Consider the following 20,250-nt stretch of genomic DNA (forward strand, 5'->3'; position numbering starts at 1 on the left):
ATTCACAGTGCTTCACTTTTTCCACATTTTGTTACAGCCTTATTCCAAAATGGAGTAAATTCATTTTTATGTCAAAATTCTATTCACAACACCCCATAATGACAAGAAAATAAAATAGATTTTTTTTTTTTGCAAATTTATTAAAAATACAAAAAAAGAAATCACATGTACGTACGTATTCACAGCTGTTGCTCAATACTTTGTTGATGCACCTTTGGCAGCAATTACAGCCTCAAGTCTTCTTGAATATGATGCCACAACCTTGGTGCACCTACACTCAACAAAAATATAAACGCAACACTTTTGGTTTTGCTCCCATTTTGTATGAGATGAACTCAAAGATCTAAAACTTTTTCCACATACACAATATCACCATTTCCCTCAAATATTGTTCACAAACCAGTCTAAATCTGTGATAGTGAGCACTTCTCCTTTGCTGAGATAATCCATCCCACCTCACAGGTGTGCCATATCAAGATGCTGATTAGACGCCATGATTAGTGCACAGGTGTGCCTTAGACTGCCCACAATAAAAGGCCACTCTGAAAGGTGCAGTTTTATCACACAGCACAATGCCACAGATGTCGCAAGATTTGAGGGAGCGTGCAGTTGGCATGCTGACAGCAGGAATGTCAACCAGAGCTGTTGCTCGTGTATTGAATGTTCATTTCTCTACCATAAGCCGTCTCCAAAGGCGTTTCAGAGAATATGGCAGTACATCCAACCAGCCTCACAACTGCAGACCACGTGTAACCACACCAGCCCAGGACCTCCACATCCAGCATGTTCACCTCCAAGATCATCTGAGACCAGCCACTTGGACAGCTGCTGAAACAATCGGTTTGCATAACCAAGGAATTTCTGCACAAACTGTCAGAAACCGTCTCAGGGAAGATCATCTGCATGCTCGTCGTCCTCATCGGGGTCTCGACCTGACTCCAGTTCATCGTCGTAACTGACTTGAGTGGGCAAATGCTCACATTCGCTGGCGTTTGGCACGTTGGAGAGGTGTTCTCTTCACGGATGAATCCCAGTTCACACTGTTCAGGGCAGATGGCAGACAGCGTGTGTGGCGTCGTGTGGGTGAGCGGTTTTCTGATGTCAATGTTGTGGATCGAGTGGCCCATAGTGGCGGTGGGGTTATGGTATGGGCAGGCGTCTGTTATGGACGAAGAACACAGGTGCATTTTATTGATGACAGTTTGAATGCACAGAGATACTGTGACGAGATCCTGAGGCCCATTGTTGTGCCATACATCCAAGAACATCACCTCATGTTGCAGCAGGATAATGCACGGCCCCATGTTGCAAGGATCTGTACACAGTTCTTGGAAGCTGAAAATGTCCCAGTTCTTGCATGGCCGGCATACTCACCGGACATGTCACCCATTGAGCATGTTTGGGATGCTCTGGACCGGCGTATACGACAGCATGTACCAGTTCCTGCCAATATCCAGCAACTTCGCACAGCCATTGAAGAGGAGTGGACCAACATTCCACAGGCCACAATTGACAACCTGATCAACTCTATGCGAAGGAGATGTGTTGCACTGCATGAGGCAAATGGTGGTCACACCAGATACTGACTGGTATCCCCCCCCCCCAATAAAACAAAACTGCACCTTTCAGAGTGGCCTTTTATTGTGGGCAGTCTAAGACACACCTGTGCACTAATCATGGTGTCTAATCAGCATCTTGGTATGGCACACCTGTGAGGTGGGATGGATTATCTCAGCAAAGGAGAAGTGCTCACTATCACAGATTTAGACTGGTTTGTGAACAATATTTGAGGGAAATGGTGATATTGTGTATGTGGAAAAAGTTTTAGATCTTTGAGTTCATCTCATACAAAATGGGAGCAAAACCAAAAGTGTTGCGTTTATATTTTGTTGAGTGTATCTTTGGACAGTTTGGTCCATTCCTCTTTGCACCACCTCTCAAGCTCCATCAGGTTGGATGGGGAGCGTCGGTGCACAGCCATTTTCAGATCTCTCCAGAGATGTTCAATCAGATTCAGGTCTGGGCTCTGGCAGGGCCACTCAAGGCCATTCACAGAGTTGTCTTGAAGCCACTCCTTTGATATCTTGGCTGTGTGCTATGAACCGTCACCCCAGTCTGAGGTCAAGAGCACTCTGGAGCAGGTTTTCATCCAGGATGTCTCTGTATATTGCAAAAATCTTTCTGTACCCTTCTCCAGATTTGTGCCTCGAGACAATACTGTCTCAGAGATCTACAGACAATTCCTTTGACTTCATGCTTGGTTTGTGCTCTGACATGCACTGTCAACTGTGGGACCTTATATGTACACAGGTGTGTGTGTCTTTCCAAATCATGTCCAATCAACTGAATTTACCCCAGGTAAACTCCAGTTAAGCTGCAGAAACATCTCAAGGATGATCAGTGGAAAGAGGATGTACCTTAGCTCAGTTCTGTGCGTCATGGCAAAGGCTTTGAATACTTATGTACATGTGATTTCTTAGGTATTTTTTATTATATTTGTAGAAATAAAAAAAAAACTTTGTTCACATTGTCATTATGGGGTACTGTGTGTAAAATTTTGTGGAAAGCAATGAATTTCATCCATTTTGGAATAAGGCTGTCAAATCACAAAATGTGCAAAAGTGAAGCACTGTGAATACTTTCTGGATGTATGGCACATATACCTCCAGTTCACAGCTCAATCCCAGATAAAGCTTTGCTTGAGCAATTTACCTGAGTTACTGAGGGCAGTACAGAAAAATGATGCATTGAAGTTTAACACTTTGGGAAATGTGCTCTTGATTTACTACTTTGGTTTGTGTGAGATGATTGCAAAGGTTGTGTATTTATCCTGAAAAGAGATATTGTTTAAGCATCCCATGGTGACTTGTGTTTTATGTATAGGACAAATTAATGACGGGTCGTTCCTTCAGTGAGACTAAATCTGGCAAAATATTAAACTATAAAATTTGCCACCCTGAAATTTCTTGCACAACTCCAAGATTCCCCAAATTTTTCCCTGTTGAGTGCCTCATTTTCAAAATAGAGCTCACAGTCATCTTGAAATTTTACTTGCGGCAACTCAGAATAGTTGCTGTCCAGACTAAATCTTGGCTTCTCTGAATGCAGCATAACTTCAGTAAAGCCATCAACTGAGGAGCATTAAGAGACTGTTGTTTGTGTCTGATCAACCAGCTGGCTTTGTTTTGGGAAATGAACACCAATATCCCCTTTGAAATAACTACAAGGCTGCCATAATACTATGATGTACTCAAAGGTTGGGGTTCTGGATGGTGAACGGGATGATGTAATCAGGAGGTCAAGACTTGGTCTCTCCATTGAAGCCTTGGGTCCAGTTGGACAGGCTTTGTGACAAGTGATCAGTAACTTAGGGATACTTGGATTAAATGCATCATGAGGGAGAGTTGGCTGCAAAATTATAGCCATGTGGCCTGTTGTCCAGAGAGTGAACCAGTACACACGGCACAATGCCAAGGGAACACATTGCTAACAAATCAAAATACGGAGGTAAAATAAAAGCATGAGGCTCTGTACTGATGTTTATAGTATTAGTACTGTGTGAGGGCGTGTGTGTGTGTGTGTGTGTGTGTGTGTGTGTGTGTGTGTGTGTGTGTGTGTGTGTGTGTGTGTGTGTGTGTGTGTGTGTGTGTGTGTGTGCGTGCGCGCGCGCCCCCCCCACCCCTATTTTACCAAACCCATGAATTCCTGGAGCCGCCCCTGACACGTTTGATCTTACACAGTGTGTATACAAGTTGAATCTTAGTCATGGGTAAGAACTGTGGCCAGGAAAATTTTTTATGTTTGCCCCACAGTTTAATCGTTTTTGCAAGTGTATTTGAATGCAGCTGAGGAGAACAGCAGTACTGTCTGCAATGCAGCAAATGTTCCTTTGGAGGTGTTTTTACAAAGTGATAAATATGCTATTTCGTGTAGAAGAAAAATAACAATTTTGGTCATTTTCAGACGATAGTTGTTTCTGCGTTACGTGCAAAAGCTCGCAGCTGTTTTCAGACTCTTTTGTATATTTGATTCTTCATTCCTGATGTTAATTTGCAGTATGTTATTAGAAAAAAACAATGGAGCATTATGTCTATATCCCTTCAGTGAAGGACCATGCTATTTTATTATTACAGCTTCCTTTTTAAGCTATTTATTTTTGTATAGTTTTTACCATGGACATCTATGAACATGGCAGATGCTGCTGTTTTTGAGAATTTTTTTGTTTATAAAAATGGTCAAATAAACACAATACTGTCAATACATGAGTGTCATTTAATGTCCCGTCCCTGTTTATAGTTCTTTAAGTCTCTGCGCTCGCCCACCAGCTCCTGTTTCTCCTCTTCATATTCACGAGTGCTGCCAAAGGCTTCAGTTAGCCGCACTGGGATTAGTTTGATATATAAAATATATAGTGAAATCCAACTTCCAAGGCACCTGAATACACAATGACTACATTTAATAATACTAATAGTAAAGTAAGACCCTTTGGCTGCTCCCCTGTTCGCACTCGGAGTCACAACAGCAAATCCAAGGTGGATCTGCATGTTGATTTGGTGCAAGTTTTATGCCGGATGTCCTTCCTGACGCAACTCCACATTACATAGAGAAATGTGGCGGGGGTGGGTTTGAACAGGGAACCTTCCATATTGAAACCAAGCATACCAACCACTTGTCCACTACTCCTATCACAATAACGACAATAATAATAATAATAATAATAATAAACAGCTAAACAATACTTAAAAATATACAAAATTTAAAACTACATACAGATTATTATTATGCACACCAATTCTTTTTCTTTACCACCAATTCTTTGTTGGTAAATTCTTCTTCACACCAATTAATTTAGTTAAAATTCTATAAAACCATAAATTAAGTGTAGGCAACAGAAAATAAATATTTTAAGATTGGCTTTACAAAACACACAGATGTGGTCTATTGAATTAGTTTTACAGAGTGCCAAATCCACTAGGGTTGGGACGACTAATGAAAATCAGTAGTCAACTAGTCGAGTGACTAGTCGACTAGTCAGCAACTAAATTTGACAATGACTGAATTAAGCCAATTTTGAATCTTCATGATGAAACTCAAACGTGACATTTATTTGAACAAACAGAAGAACAAAATCACAAATCCAATAAACAGCATTAGCATGAAGACTATCTGCATTCATTTACTCGGCACAGACTAACTCACCTGCCGAGGGTCACACACTTTCTTCACTGACTGAAGGTAACAGTGGCAGCTCCAGCAGGGCTGTTCTTCTAAAGGTTAAATGAACTTAATAATTGGCTTTCGACTATTCGACTAATAAAAAAGTAGACTAGTTGGATGTTAGCAAATAACTGTCCCATCCCTAAAATTCTCCTTAACCCTGCAAACACAGAGCAAGCTCAAATCTTGGGAACACAGAGCACGAGACAGTACATGAGACTCAAAACATTCCATTGGAAATGAGAGTTATCCAGAAATGCAGCTACTTATTTTAATACACCTGCATGCAGTAATAGTAGTAGCAGTAGTATTAGTAGTAGAAGTAATAATCTTGATTTGAATTTTAAGAAGCAGACTGTTGTATTACCTCATGCAGATAGAGATAGCACCAACCTATAATCCAGTCCAGTGTTGGTTCTACTCTACACTCTAAAACATTGCAGCCATGTTTAGTTATGTGCACTTGCTACCTCTCTCTAACGTAAGGAGCTCTTACAAGTTTTGACTCAACTTTACAACTCAACTCAACTCGTAAAGTTGAGTTCAACATCCAAAACTTGTGAGAGCTCTTTATGTTAAAGAGAGGTAAGCGGACATAACTAAACGTGGCTGCATGTTTTAGAGTGTACCCGGTGAGACCAAGATTCTCCTTTCTGGTATGTATAAGTCGATCAGAAAACTGGTGGATGAAAATAAAGTTAATCAACCTGTGCTCCAGAATGACAACAAATTGTGATATTTGTGAAAGATTTTGTCACGTATTTTAAGGTGTTCCACAAATGTTCAGCAGGAGATGATGCTAACATGGCCCCATCTGGTGAATGAGACCAAAAACAGCCACGCAAGATCGCTGGGAACTACTTGACCATTTTCACTAAACTTCACGATGACATCCGAGGTTGGCTGAGCACCAAAAGTTGTAACTGACTATGCTTTGCTTCACTTTGCTTCTGAGTGACCACAAAATTTGAGTTGCATCGTCTGTGGATCTGATACGAGCGAACAGGTATATATACGTGTGTTACTCAAGAGTAAACTCGACATCGCTCACTGACATTTCAAATCATTAGCTGAAACCAAACACATAAGTTACAAACAGCAAAAAAGCATGAGCTCATGTAATGTCACAAAATCTAAAAGCTCCAAACATAAAAACATTAAACTTGCTCAGGGAGCTCTAAATCCAAAAGGTAGATGAGTTTAAATATGTGGGACTAACAGAGCAAAGTCACGGAGAGTGTGGTGGAGAAGTGAAGAAGAGAGTCCAGGCAGGGTGGAGTGGGAGAAGAGCGGCAGGAGTGATTTGTGACCAGCGAGATTGAAATGAGATTGAAATGCCCAGGGTATATCAAATCAAAGCCATACAATAATTACAGAAAAACCCCAACGGTCAAAACGTCCCCCTGTGAGCAAGCACTTGGCGAAAGTGGGAAGGAAAACTCCCTTTTAACAGGAAGAAACCTCCAGCAGAACCAGGCTCAGGGAGGGGCAGTCTTCTGCTGGGACTGGTTGGGGCTGAGGGGAGAGAATCAGGAAAAAGACATGCTGTGGAGGGGAGCAGAGATCAATCACTAATGATTAAATGCAGAGTGGTGCATACAGAGCAAAAAGAGAAAGAAACACTCAGTGCATCATGGGAACCCCCCAGCAGTCTAAGTCTATAGCAGCATAACTAAGGGATGGTTCAGGGTCACCTGATCCAGCCCTAACTATAAGCTTTAGCAAAAAGGAAAGTTTTAAGCCTAATCTTAAAAGTAGAGAGGGTGTCTGTCTCCCTGATCCGAATTGGGAGCTGGTTCCACAGGAGAGGAGCCTGAAAGCTGAAGGCTCTGCCTCCCATTCTACTCTTACAAACCCTAGGAACTACAAGTAAGCCTGCAGTCTGAGAGCGAAGCGCTCTATTGGGGTGATATGGTACTATGAGGTCCCTAAGATAAGATGGGACCTGATTATTCAAAACCTTATAAGTAAGAAGAAGAATTTTAAATTCTATTCTGGAATTAACAGGAAGCCAATGAAGAGAAGCCAATATGGGTGAGATATGCTCTCTCCTTCTAGTCCCCGTCAGTAGTCTAGCTGCAGCATTTTGAATTCACTGAAGGCTTTTCAGGGAACTTTTAGGACAACCTGATAATAATGAATTACAATAGTCCAGCCTAGAGGAAATAAATGCATGAATTAGTTTTTCAGCATCACTCTGAGACAAGACCTTTCTAATTTTAGAGATATTGCGCAAATGCAAAAAGCAGTCCTACATATTTGCTTAATATGTGCATTGAATGACATATCCTGATCAAAAATGACTCCAAGATTTCTCACAGTATTACTGGAGGTCAGGGTAATGCCATCCAGAGTAAGGATCTGGTTAGACACCATGTTTCTAAGTTTTGTGGGGCCAAGTACAATATAGTATATAGGGAGAAGGATGCTGAGGATGGAGCAGCTAGGCAGGAGGAGAAGAAGGAGGTCGAAGAGGAGGTTCATGGATGTGGTGAAGGACGACATGCAGGTGGTTGATGAAAAAGAAGAAGATGACAAGGTGAGAATGAGACAGATGATTTCCTGTGGCGACCCCTAAGGAGAAGAATCAGGGTTTTAAAATTTAGCCAATATTTTGTTCAAGAGCATTTAGCTCAAAAATGGCTAAATAATGGAAAGTTTGTGGAACAAGCCCAAATTGTCAGGATAGGTCCTAAAAAAAATGTATGGCATTGCACAGAATCCCCGAAAATCTCCCTTGTGGCTTTTTCAAAATCCCAGATGGTGTCCAAAGCATCCACCGTTTCCCCTTTTGTTTTTTGTTTTTTTGTTTGTTTGTTTGTTTTTTTGTTTTTTGGGTTTTGGTGGGGGGGGGGGGGGGGGGGGGTACATATTTTGGATTCTGGAAAGGTTCAAAACCCGATTTAAGTGTCTAACAATATATTTTTAGGGCATGAGAAACTCTTTATCAGGCCTATCTGGAAGTTTTAGATGTGAACTCCAGAGTTTTTTTACATCTCGATGGCATGGACAGCGCTGTGAATTATTATGCTTACGTGGTCTCGTGCATTTACCATTATCACAGATCAAAGCATTAGCTTATCCATCCATCCATCTTCTATACCTGTTTACTCCGGTTAAGGGTCACGGGGGAGCTGGAGTCTATCCCAGCAGTCATAGGGTGTGAGGCGGGGAACATCCTGGACAGAACACCAGTCTGTCACAAGGTCACATATAGACAGACAATCACATTCACACCTATGGGCAATTCCAAAGTTTACAATCCACCTAATCTGCATGTCTTTGGATGTGGGAGGAAGCCGGAGCACCCAGAGGGAACCCACGCAAATAAGGGGAGAACGTACAAACTCCACACAGAAAGGCCACAGGTGGGAATCGATCCCATGACCTTCTTGCTGTGAGGCAACTGTGCGAACCTCCAAGCCACCATGCTGCCCCAGCATTTTCTTATGCCTAGGATAAAGAAAGTCCCAAAGGGCCCTTCCATAAACCTTCTCATCTATTGTCTTCAACTCTACAAACATTTATTTCAATTTATTTTATTTATATAGTGCCAACATATAACATAAGATGCTTCACAAGGGTATAAGGTCTAACCTTACCAACCACCCTGAACAAGCACGTAGGCAACAATGGCAAGAAAAAAACACTGATGGTAGGATTACTATTTTTCTTCTTTTTTTTTTTTTGTGCATCAAAAATGTGAACTTTGAAAGAAGCAATAATCAAAAAGTGCAAGTACATGCAAATGAGAGTAAGCGATTTGAGCATCCCGGCCCGCGCTATGCACTATGAGATTGGATAAAATTTTGGCTACCAAACAAACCACTGTAAAAATGGTAAAGATGGTAGAATGCAGTATGAACACGAGCAATCCACACAATTTATATGACTTTAAAAACTGAAATGTCAATGAATTGAAACTGTTTTGTAAACGCCAAGGTCTCCATGCTAATGGGAAATGCAAACACAAACTTGTCGAGTTAGCATACAGTGCAGTAACTGTATATTTGCCCCGTGTTTTAACTGCTGAAGAAGAGGTGAAAAAAGTCAGACAAAACTGTAAGAGCTTTCACAGTTTCTCTTACTTTGGTTGTATCCTCTTCAAAGATATCCTCAGTTGTTACTTTCGGGTACTCTTGCCTATTGATTTGCTGGCATTCTTCTAGTATATGTTTTATGTTATATGTTTTTGTCTCCTCAGCATTGCAGAACCTACAGGATACATTGGCATATTTATTCCTATAGTTGCATTTTACTGCCAGCATTCTTGTTCTTGCCATCATGATACTGTGTGCTTCCATCCTGTAACACTCATAATCATGCTACCTGGCTTTGGTTGGTGTTTGGAAGGTTTGGGTTATGCTATGACCACCGTTTTAGTTTTTGACATATCAAATACTCAAAATCTTTGCAAAGAGTTTCTAAAGCCTTAAAATATACATTTAGACACTTAAAGTGTCGGTGACACGATATACGAGGGCTGTCCGTAAAGTATAGGTCCTTTTTATTTTTTTCAAAAACTATATGGATTTCATTCATATGTTTTTACGTCAGACATGCCTGAACCCTCGTGCGCATGCGTGAGTTTTTCCACGCCTGTCGGTGACGTCATTCGCCTGTGAGCACTCCTTGTGGGAGGAGTCGTCCAGCCCCTCGTCGGAATTCCTTTGTCTGAGAAGTTGCTGAGAGACTGGCACTTTGTTTGATCAAAATTTTTTCTAAACCTGTGAGACACATCGAAGTGGACATGGTTCGAAAAATTAAGCTGGTTTTCAGTGAAAATTTTAACAGCTGATGAGAGATTTTGAGGTGATTCTGTCGCTTTAAGGACTTTTCACGGTGCGAGACGTCGCGCAGCGCTCTCAGGCGCCGTCATCAGCCTGTTTCAAGCTTAAAACCTCCACATTTCAGGCTCTATTGATCCAGGACGTCGTGAGAGAACAGAAAAGTTTCAGAAGAAGTCGGTTTCAGCATTTTATCCAGATATTCCACTGTTAAAGGAGATTTTTTTTAATGAAAGACGTGCAGACGGGTCCGCGCGTCGGGACGCAGCCGACGCGGCGCGGCGGCACAGGAAAAACACCTCCGTGTTGATAACCATTTGTTAAAATCCAGTTGGCTTTTGATGGCTTTCAGTGGAGTGAGTATATGAGAATTGTTTATCAGCTGGAGATGTTCCAACTTGTCCTCAAGGCTTCCAACAGAGGTGTTTTTTCCTGTGGCGGAGCGTCGCGGCGGCTGCGAGCCGACGCTGCAATCCGCCCGCACGTCTTTCATTAAAAAAATCTCCTTTAACAGTGGAATATCCGGATAAAATGCTGAAACCGACTTCTTCTGAAACTTCTCTGTTCTCTCACGACGTCCTGGATCAACAGAGCCTGAAATGTGGAGGTTTTAAGCTTGAAACAGGCTAATGACGCTGCCTGAGAGCGCTGCGCGACGTCTCGCACCGTGAAAAGTCCTTAAAGCGACAGAATCACCTCAAAATCTCTCATCAGCTGTTAAAATTTTCACTGAAGACCAGCTTAATTTTTCGAACCATGTCCACTTCGATGTGTCTCACAGGTTTAGAAAAAATTTTGATCAAACAAAGCGCCAGTCTCTCAGCAACTTCTCAGACAAAGGAATTCCGACGAGGGGCTGGACGACTCCTCCCACAAGGAGTGCTCACAGGCGAATGATGTCACGGACAGGCGTGGAAAAACTCACGCATGAGCACGAGGGTTCAAGCATGTCTGACGTAAAAACATATGAATGAAATCCATATAGTTTTAGAAAAAATAAAAAGGACCTATACTTTACGGACAGACCTCGTATAATGTTTTTTTTAATCAGGAATACTGGCAAGTTCCGACATCGGTGAAGAAGGAATTGATCACAGAGCTGGAACCATTATCTTAATAGCCCCATCAATTTATGAATTAATTTATGGATTTTTACAGGCTACTGACAGTCCCGTTTCCACCGAGTGGTTCGGGTCAGAGCTGCACTGTGTTTTCGATGTCAGAATGGTTATTCTCACCGGCTGAATCCTTTTGATTGGCAGGTGGAACACTTTTATATTGACGAGTGCACGCACACGGTGTTGTGCAGATTCTCCACTCCACACGGAGGCAAAGCTGAGTATTTTCACATTATTTTATTTTATTTTATTGTTTTGTGGATTATGGGAATTTCAACTGAGACGTTATGAGCAGATGAAGTGCTGTGAGTCTTTTAACTTGCAGTGCAAAGCGGCTCGCGGTGGAAGAAGATGATCCATTCACAGCAGAGACTCAAACCATCAGCCGCAGATGCAATGAATGGATTACACATGTAGTTGATCATGCCGGTCCCGGATCAGTACACCAGAGACTCAAACCATCATGGACTTTTCTTCAGCCAGGACAAGGAATTTAGTTATTTTCAGACGTTTTCATCAAAATGAAGATGATCTCACTGAAACAGACAGGTAAGACTATATTATTTTCTCCTTATGTGAATGGTTTTAATATTTAATAATAAAGTATTACCCTATTCAAGAAGGAAACAATATTTGTTTTAAAATAGCTGATATTTTCAGTCCCTTGTGACATTTTTGTTATGTGGGCCGCTGAAGAGGAGGTACTGCTGGCCCACCACCACCAGAGGGTGCCCTGCTTGGAGTGCGGGCTCCAAGCACGAGAGGGCGCCAGACCCAGAGGAAGTGACAGCTGTCACTCATCGCACCAGCTGTCACTCATCCACACCAATACATAAGCCGGACTGCAACTCCACCTCCCCGCCGAGAAATCGACTACCAAGAGGTCATTTCTCTGCTGACACATACGTTGTGTAATAATCTGAACTTCTGTTGCAGCCGTTTTCCTGGTGGTTTTCTTATCTGCAGAATTGGCGTTTGGTGTGACAGCGACAGCTTCGCCTCACACCCCAAACCAGATAAGTGGTTAATCAGGAGCTGCACGAGTGTGTGATTGGAGGTGGAGGTGCTCCCTCCTAACTGTGTACAGACTGTGGACTACTGAGTGTGCGGACTCACACTCATTCATCTTGTCTCTGCTTTCTGCCAGCAGTACCAGGGTCGACAGCCGAAGACAGAGGCCACCTGGGGACGCGGGACTTGGCAGCTCCGGTGTTCTTCAGACCGTTGGTGGTGGAAGCCGTGTGGGACGCGGCTTCTCTCTCGTCGGGGGTCTTCTATCTTCGAGCCTGCCCACACGTCACCTGGTGTTAATTGACTTTACAAATTTTGTGTGTTTAGTTGTGTGTTGTCACAACATTAAATTGTTACTTTTTGGCTTATTCATTGTCCGTTCTTTAGCGCCCCCTGTTGTGGGTCCATGCTACGACACCTTCCCAACAGGATTTCTCGGCCATTCGTCATGGACTCCGAGGGGCGTCAACCCGAGCTTGAACGGCCAATGGAAGAGCCAGGAGCGCAGGCGTCAGCGGGAGGCGTGTTGAGTGAGCTGCAGCAAATCTTAACCGCCTTCACGGCTTGGCTGGATTTAGTGGCCGAGCAGAATGTTCTCCTTAACCGGAGGGTGGAGGCTCTCACCGCCAGGGTGGAAGCACGCGATCAGGGCGCTGCTGCAGCCACTCCTCTGGCTGGTTCTGGGCCTGTAACAGACGTTCCACTGGTCGTTCAACGACCCCCCCCCCACCGTCCCCTGAAGCATACATAAGCCCTCCGGAACCGTACGGAGGTTGTGTTGAGACGTGCGCAGATTTCCTCATGCAGTGTTCGCTCGTCTTTTCACAGCGTCCTGTCATGTACGAGTCAGACGCCAGCCGGGTGGCTTATGTTATTAGTCTGCTTCGAGGAGAGGCACGCGCCTGGGCTACGGCGCTTTGGGAGCAGAATTCACGGCTCCTAACGTCTTATGCTGAGTTTATACGGGAGTTCAAACAAGTTTTTGACCATCCCAACAGAGGCGAGACCGCTTCGAGCGTGCTGCTGTCAATGAGACAGGGGCGCCGCAGCGCAGCCGAGTATGCAGTCAACTTCCGCATCGCAGCAGCGAGGTCCGGCTGGAATAACGTTGCGCTCCGCGCCGCCTTCGTAAATGGACTGTCTCCGGTCCTGAAGGAGCACCTGCTGGCTAAGGAGGAACCGCGGGATTTTGACGGGCTTGTCGATTTGGTTATACGCTTAGACAACCGTTTAAATGAGCATCGTCGGGAGCAGGCCGGGGGGCGTGACCGGGCACGAGCCATCCCTCCCCCTTCCGGTTCCGAAAGGGTGACGTCGTCCCCATGCTTCACTGCCAGAGAGCTCCGTGTGGCTACAGCTCCCCCTGCTGAGGAGGCTATGGACACGAGCAGGGCCAAAATAAAAACAAACGTCAGACAAAGGAGGCTGGCCCGCGGGGAATGTTTTGTCTGCGGCTCTTGTGAGCATATGCAGAAGGACTGCCCCAAAACGGTCAAACTACAACGCCCGTCCTTAGAAACTGGGCTAAGGGTGGGCCATAACACGCACGCGGGGAAACCCTGCAAATCTGCACGAATCCCAGTAACGATCCTTTGTGGGGATTTAACCCTTCACGCCCCAGCACTGGTAGACACGGGGTCTGAAGGGAATCTGCTGGATAGCGGATGGGCAAAGGAAGTAGGGCTCCCCCTGGTGGCTCTGCCGGCACCATTGCAGGTGCGAGCACTAGATGGCACCCTGCTTCCATTAATTACACATCAGACACAGCCAGTGACCTTGGTTGTGTCTGGAAATCACAGGGAGGAGATCGTGTTCCATGTAACACCTTCTACCTCCCGAGTGATTTTGGGATTTCCATGGATGGTGAAGCACAATCCCCGGATAGATTGGCCGTCTGGGGTTGTGACGCAGTGGAGCGAAACCTGCCACCGGGAGTGTTTAGGATCCTCGGTTCCTCCCGGCACGACGGCTAATGAGGAGGTTAAAGTCCCCCCCAATCTATCGGCGGTGCCAAAGGAGTACCACGATCTTGCTGACGTTTTCAGCAAAGATCTGGCGCTCACTCTTCCCCCGCACCGACCGTACGATTGTGCCATCGATTTGGTCCCGGGCGCTGAGTATCCGTCCAGTAGGTTGTACAACCTCTTACGTCCGGAACGCGAATCAATGGAGACCTACATCCGGGACTCTTTAGCTGCCGGACTGATCCGGAACTCCACCTCCCCGATGGGTGCTGGTTTCTTTTTTGTGGGCAAAAAGGACGGCGGACTCCGTCCATGCATTGATTACAGAGGGCTGAACGAGATCACGGTTCGCAACCGATACCCGTTACCTCTGTTGGATTCAGTGTTCACGCCCCTGCATGGAGCCCAAATTTTCATTAAATTGGATCTTAGAAACGCGTACCACCTGGTTCGGATCCGGAAGGGAGACGAATGGAAGACGGCATTTAACACCCCATTAGGTCACTTTGAGTACCTGGTCATGCCGTTCGGCCTCACTAACGCCCCCGCGACGTTCCAAGCTTTGGTAAATGACGTCTTGCGGGACTTCCTGCATCGGTTCGTCTTCATATATCTGGACGATATACTCATCTTTTCCCCGGACGCTGAGACCCATGTCCAGCATGTACGTCAGGTCCTACAGCGGTTGTTGGAGAACCGGCTGTTTGTGAAGGGCGAGAAGTGTGAGTTCCACCGCACTTCTTTGTCCTTCCTGGGGTTCATCATCTCCTCCAACTCCGTCGCCCCTGATCCGGCCAAGGTTGCGGCGGAGAGAGATTGGCCCCAACCAACAAGCCGCAGGAAATTGCAGCAGTTCCTCGGCTTTGCAAATTTCTACAGGAGGTTCATTAAAGGCTACAGTCAGGTAGTTAGCCCCCTGAGTGCCCTGACCTCCACCAAGTTCCCCTTCACCTGGTCGGATCGGTGCGAAGCCGCGTTCCAGGAGTTGAAACGCCGGTTCTCGACTGCACCAGTTCTGGTGCAGCCTGATCCTGATCGCCAGTACATAGTGGAAGTGGACGCCTCTGATTCAGTGATAGGAGCCGTGCTGTCCCAGAGCGTGGAGGCTGATAACGTTCTCCATCCTTGTGCCTATTTTTCCCGCAGGTTGACCCCAGCTGAACGGAACTATGACGTCGGCAATCGGGAGCTCCTCGCGGTGAAGGAGGCTCTTGAAGAGTGGAGACACCTGCTGGAGGGGGCATCATTGCCTTTCACGGTTTTCATGGACCATCGGAACCTGGAGTACATCTGGACCGCCAAGCGGCTGAACCCCAGGCAAGCCCGCTGGTCTCTGTTCTTCGGGCGATTTTGACTTCCGGATCACGTACCGCCCTGGGACCAAAAACCAAAAATCAGATGCATTGTCCCGGGTGCACGAAGAAGAAGCCAAAGCGGGGCTGTCGAACCCCACCGAGACCATCATCCCCGAGTCCACTGTCGTGGCCTCCCTCACCTGGGACGTGGAGAAGACCATCCAGGAGGCCCTGGCAAGGAGCCCGGACCCGGGGACCGCCCCAAGAACAGAATGTACGTCCCACCAGAAGCAAGAGCTGCCGTATTGGACTTCTGTCACGGGTTCAAGCTGTCCTGTCATCCCGGAGTGCGTAGGACCGTGGCAGTAGTCCAGCAGCGCTTCTGGTGGGCGTCCCTGGAAACCAACATCCGGGACTACGTCCAGGCCTGTACCATCTGCGCCAGGGGCAAGGCAGACCATCGGAGGACCTCGGGACTCCTCCAACCCCTGCCGGTGCCTCATCGCCCCTGGTCTCACATCGGCCTGGACTTCATCACGGGCCTCCCGCCGTCCCAGGGCAACACTGTTATTCTCACGATAGTGGACCAGTTCTCCAAGGCAGCCCACTTCGTGGCCCTCCCGAAGCTCCCGACGGCCCAGGAGACGGCAGATCTCCTGGTCCACCACGTCATGCGGCTGCATCGGATACCTTCGGACATTGTATCAGATCGTGGTCCCCAGTTCTCTTCGCAGGTGTGGAAGAGTTTCTGTAAGGAGCTGGGGGCCACCGTGAGTCTCTCGTCCGGGTACCACCCCCAGACAAACGGCCAGGCAGAGCGGGCTAACCAGGAGTTGGAACAGGCCCTTTGCTGCGTCACCTCCGCGCACCCGGCGGCCTGGAGTCACCATCTGGCCTGGATCGCGTATGCCCATAACAGCCAAGTCTCGTCTGCTACCGGCCTCTCCCCTTTTGAGGCATGTTTGGGGTACCAGCCCCCATTGTTCCCGCTGGTGGAGGGAGAGGTCGATGTGCCCTCGGTCCATGCCCACCGCCGGGTGTGGCGGACCGCCCGCTCTGCCCTGTTAAAGGCCCGGACGAGGGCCAAGACCAGGTGTGGCTCTCGACCAAGGACATCCCTCTTTGTGTTGACTCCCCAAAACTGAAAGACAGGTTCATTGGTCCATTCCGTATCCTCAAGATCATCAACCCGGCCGCAGTGAAGCTCCAACTCCCGGCTTCACTGCGGATTCACCCTGTTTTTCATGTTTCCCGTCTGACGCCACACCACACCTCGCCCCTCTGTGCTCCGGGACCTACGCCGCCTCCTGCCCGGCTCATCGACGGGGAGCCTGCTTGGACAGTCCGCAGGCTCCTGGACGTCCGTCGTAAGGGCCGGGCGTTCCAATATCTGGTGGACTGGGAGGGGTATGGACCTGAAGAACGCTCCTGGGTGAAGAGGAGCTTCATCCTGGACCCGGCCCTCCTGGCCGATTTCTACAAAAGACACCCGGACAAGCCAGGTCGGGCGCCAGGAGGCGCCCATTTTAGGGGGGGGGTCCTGTTATGTGGGCCGCTGAAGAGGAGGTACTGCTGGCCCACCACCACCAGAGGGCGCCCTGCTTGGAGTGCGGGCTCCAAGCACAAGAGGGCGCCAGACCCAGAGGAAGTGACAGCTGTCACTCATCGCACCAGCTGTCACTCATCTACACCAATACATAAGCCGGACTGCAACTCCACCTCCCCGCCGAGAAATCGACTACCAAGAGGTAATTTCTCTGCTGACACATACGTTGTGTATTAATCTGAACTTCTGTTGCAGCCGTTTTCCTGGTGGTTTTCGTATCTGCGGAATTGGCGTTTGGTGTGACAGCGACGGCTTCGCCTCACACCCCAAACCAGATAAGTGGTTAATCAGGAGCTCCACGAGTGTGTGATTGGAGGTGGAGGTGCTCCCTCCTAACTGTGTACAGACTGTGGACTACTGAGTGTGCGGACTCACACTCATTCATCTTGTCTCTGCTTTCTGCCAGCAGTACCAGGGTCGACAGCCGAAGACAGAGGCCACCTGGGGACGCGGGACTTGGCGGCTCCGGTGTTCTTCAGACCGTTGGTGGTGGAAGCCGTGTGGGACGCGGCTTCTCTCTCATCGGGGGTCTTCTATCTTCGAGCCTGCCCACACGTCACCTGGTGTTAATTGACTTTACAAATTTTGTGTGTTTAGTTGTGTGTTGTCACAACATTAAATTGTTACTTTTTGGCTTATTCATTGTCCGTTCTTTAGCGCCCCCTGTTGTGGGTCCGTGCTACTACACCTTTCCAACAATTTTTCAGATTTGAATGTACTTTGTTTCTTAGAAAAAAAAAAAAAATCATGAATAAAAAATCCACACCATACTTTTTTCTGATGTCACAGATAGTAAAAATATTTTTATTTATCAGTTGATTAGACCAAAGAGCTGGCAAAAAAAGCATCTCCACCAGCATGCTGAAATTGCCTGCATTTTTTTTCTATAATTACCATTTCTGTGTTCTGAAGTCTGCCAATATCATCACTGTTGTCAGACTGAAGGTTTTTCAAGGTGTCATCTCACTCGTCTTAACAAGGCTCAAAATCATAAGGCTGTGTCTGTTGTGTGGGCCGCTGAAGAGGAGGTACTGCTGGCCCACCACCACCAGAGGGCGCCCTGCCTGGAGTGCGGGCTCCAGGCACCAGAGGGCGCCGCCGCCTCACGGGAGCAGCCAAGGTGACAGCTGTCACCCATCACCTGAGACAGCTGACGGCAATCATCAGTGGGGTATATCAGCAGGACGGCATCTCCACCTCATTGCCGAGATATCGTTTCTACCTGAGAGGTAACGTATCAAAGCTGACGGAGTGTATCCTTTTGGATTTGTGCTTAGTTTGTGGATTACTGTTCCAACGAGAGGTGGAGGTAACTTCCCTGCTGTTCGGAGTCCTGGGTGCAAACGCGCCCCCATCTAACTGTTCTTTGTTCCTCGCCAGCAGTACCAGGTCCGACACGCGGAGGCAGTGGCCACCTGGGAGTTCGGGACTTGGCGGCTCCAGTATTCCCGGGGTCCTGTGGCGGAGGAAGCCATGTGGTTCCGGTCTTACCTTGGAGAGGCGTCTCCTATCTTCGAGCCTGCCCACACGACACTGTTGTGAATTGACTGTTGTCCATTTCCGTGATTGGTTGTATTCGTTGTGCACATTCACAACAGTAAAGCGTTGTTATTTGACTTACTCCATTGTCCGTTCATTTGCGCCCCCTGTTGTGGGTCCGTGTTTCTACACTTTCACAACAGGATATCTCGGTCAGCGTCATGGATCCTGAGGGGCGTCAACCGGCTGTTGAACGGCCAATGGAAGAACAGGGCGCACAGGCATCCGCAGGAGGGGTAATCGGTGAGTTGCAGCGGATCCTCACCGCTTTCACGACTCGGTTGGATTTGATGACCGAGCAGAACGTCCTCCTGAACCGCAGGGTGGAGGCTCTCGCCGCGCAGGTGGAAGAGCGCCCTCCGGGCGCCGCTGCGGCTCTCCCTCCCGTCGACCCTGTGCGTAACAGCGACGTTCCACTGGTTGTCCAACGACCCCTCCCACCTTCCCCTGAAGCATACATAAGCCCCCCAGAGCCGTACGGAGGCTGTGTGGAGACGTGCGCGGATTTTCTTATGCAGTGTTCGCTCGTCTTCGCACAGCGTCCCGTCATGTACGCGACCGACGCTAGCAAAGTAGCTTATGTGATAAATCTGCTTCGTGGTGAGGCACGCGCTTGGGCTACAGCGCTCTGGGAGCAAAGTTCACGGCTCCTTCTGACATATGATGGGTTTGTGAGGGAGCTCAGAACAGTGTTCGATCACCCTAATAGAGGAGAGACCGCTTCAGCCGTGCTGCTGTCAATGAGACAGGGGCGCCGGAGCGCAGCTGCCTATGCAGTCGACTTCCGCATCGCGGCTGCGAGGTCCGGCTGGAATAGCGCTGCCCGCCGCGCCGCCTTTGTAAACGGACTGTCGTTGGTCATCAAGGAGCACCTGGTGGCTAAGGACGAACCGCGGGATTTAGATGGGCTCATCGATCTTGTCATACGATTAGACAATCGGTTAGATGAGCGCCGTCGGGAACGAGACGAAGGGTGTGGCCAGGCACGCGTCGTCCCTCTCCCTTCCGGTTCCGACCGCGTTCCGCCCTCCCCACACACCACGGCCCCTGCGCTCCGTGCGGTTACAGCCCCCCCTGCTGACGAAGCTATGGACATGAGTAGGGCAACATTTAGGGCACCGGTTACACAAAGGAGGCTGGCCCGCGGGGCGTGTTTTGTTTGTGGCTCGATTGAGCATCAATTAAGAGACTGCCCCGAGCGGTTAAACACCAACGCCCGCCCCTAGAAACTGGGCTAGGGGTGGGCCGAGACATTCACGTGGGACACACCCACATCGCCACACGACTCCCAGTTACAATCCTTTATGAGGATTTAACCCTGAAGGCCCCAGCACTGGTGGACACGGGCTCAGAAGGGAATTTGCTAGACAGCCAATGGGCCAGGGAGATAGGGTTCCCTCTGGTGGCGCTTACCTCGCCTGTGCAGGTACGGGCGCTAGATGGCTTCCTACTCCCTCCAATCACTCACAAGACACCACCAGTAACTCTGGTGGTGTCGGGGAATCACCGGGAGGAGATCGAGTTTTTCGTGACTCCGGCCACCTCCCGCGTGATTTTAGGTTTCCCCTGGATGTTGAAACACAATCCCCGGATCAATTGGCCGTCCGGGGTAGTGGTTCAGTGGAGCGAAACCTGCCATCGGGTATGTTTAGGTTCCTCGGTTCCTCCCGGTTCCCAGGCCAGGGAGGAGGTCAGAGCCCCGCCCAATCTAGG

Source organism: Thalassophryne amazonica, chromosome 4, assembly GCF_902500255.1.
Source record: "Thalassophryne amazonica chromosome 4, fThaAma1.1, whole genome shotgun sequence".
Lineage (NCBI taxonomy): Eukaryota > Metazoa > Chordata > Actinopteri > Batrachoidiformes > Batrachoididae > Thalassophryne > Thalassophryne amazonica.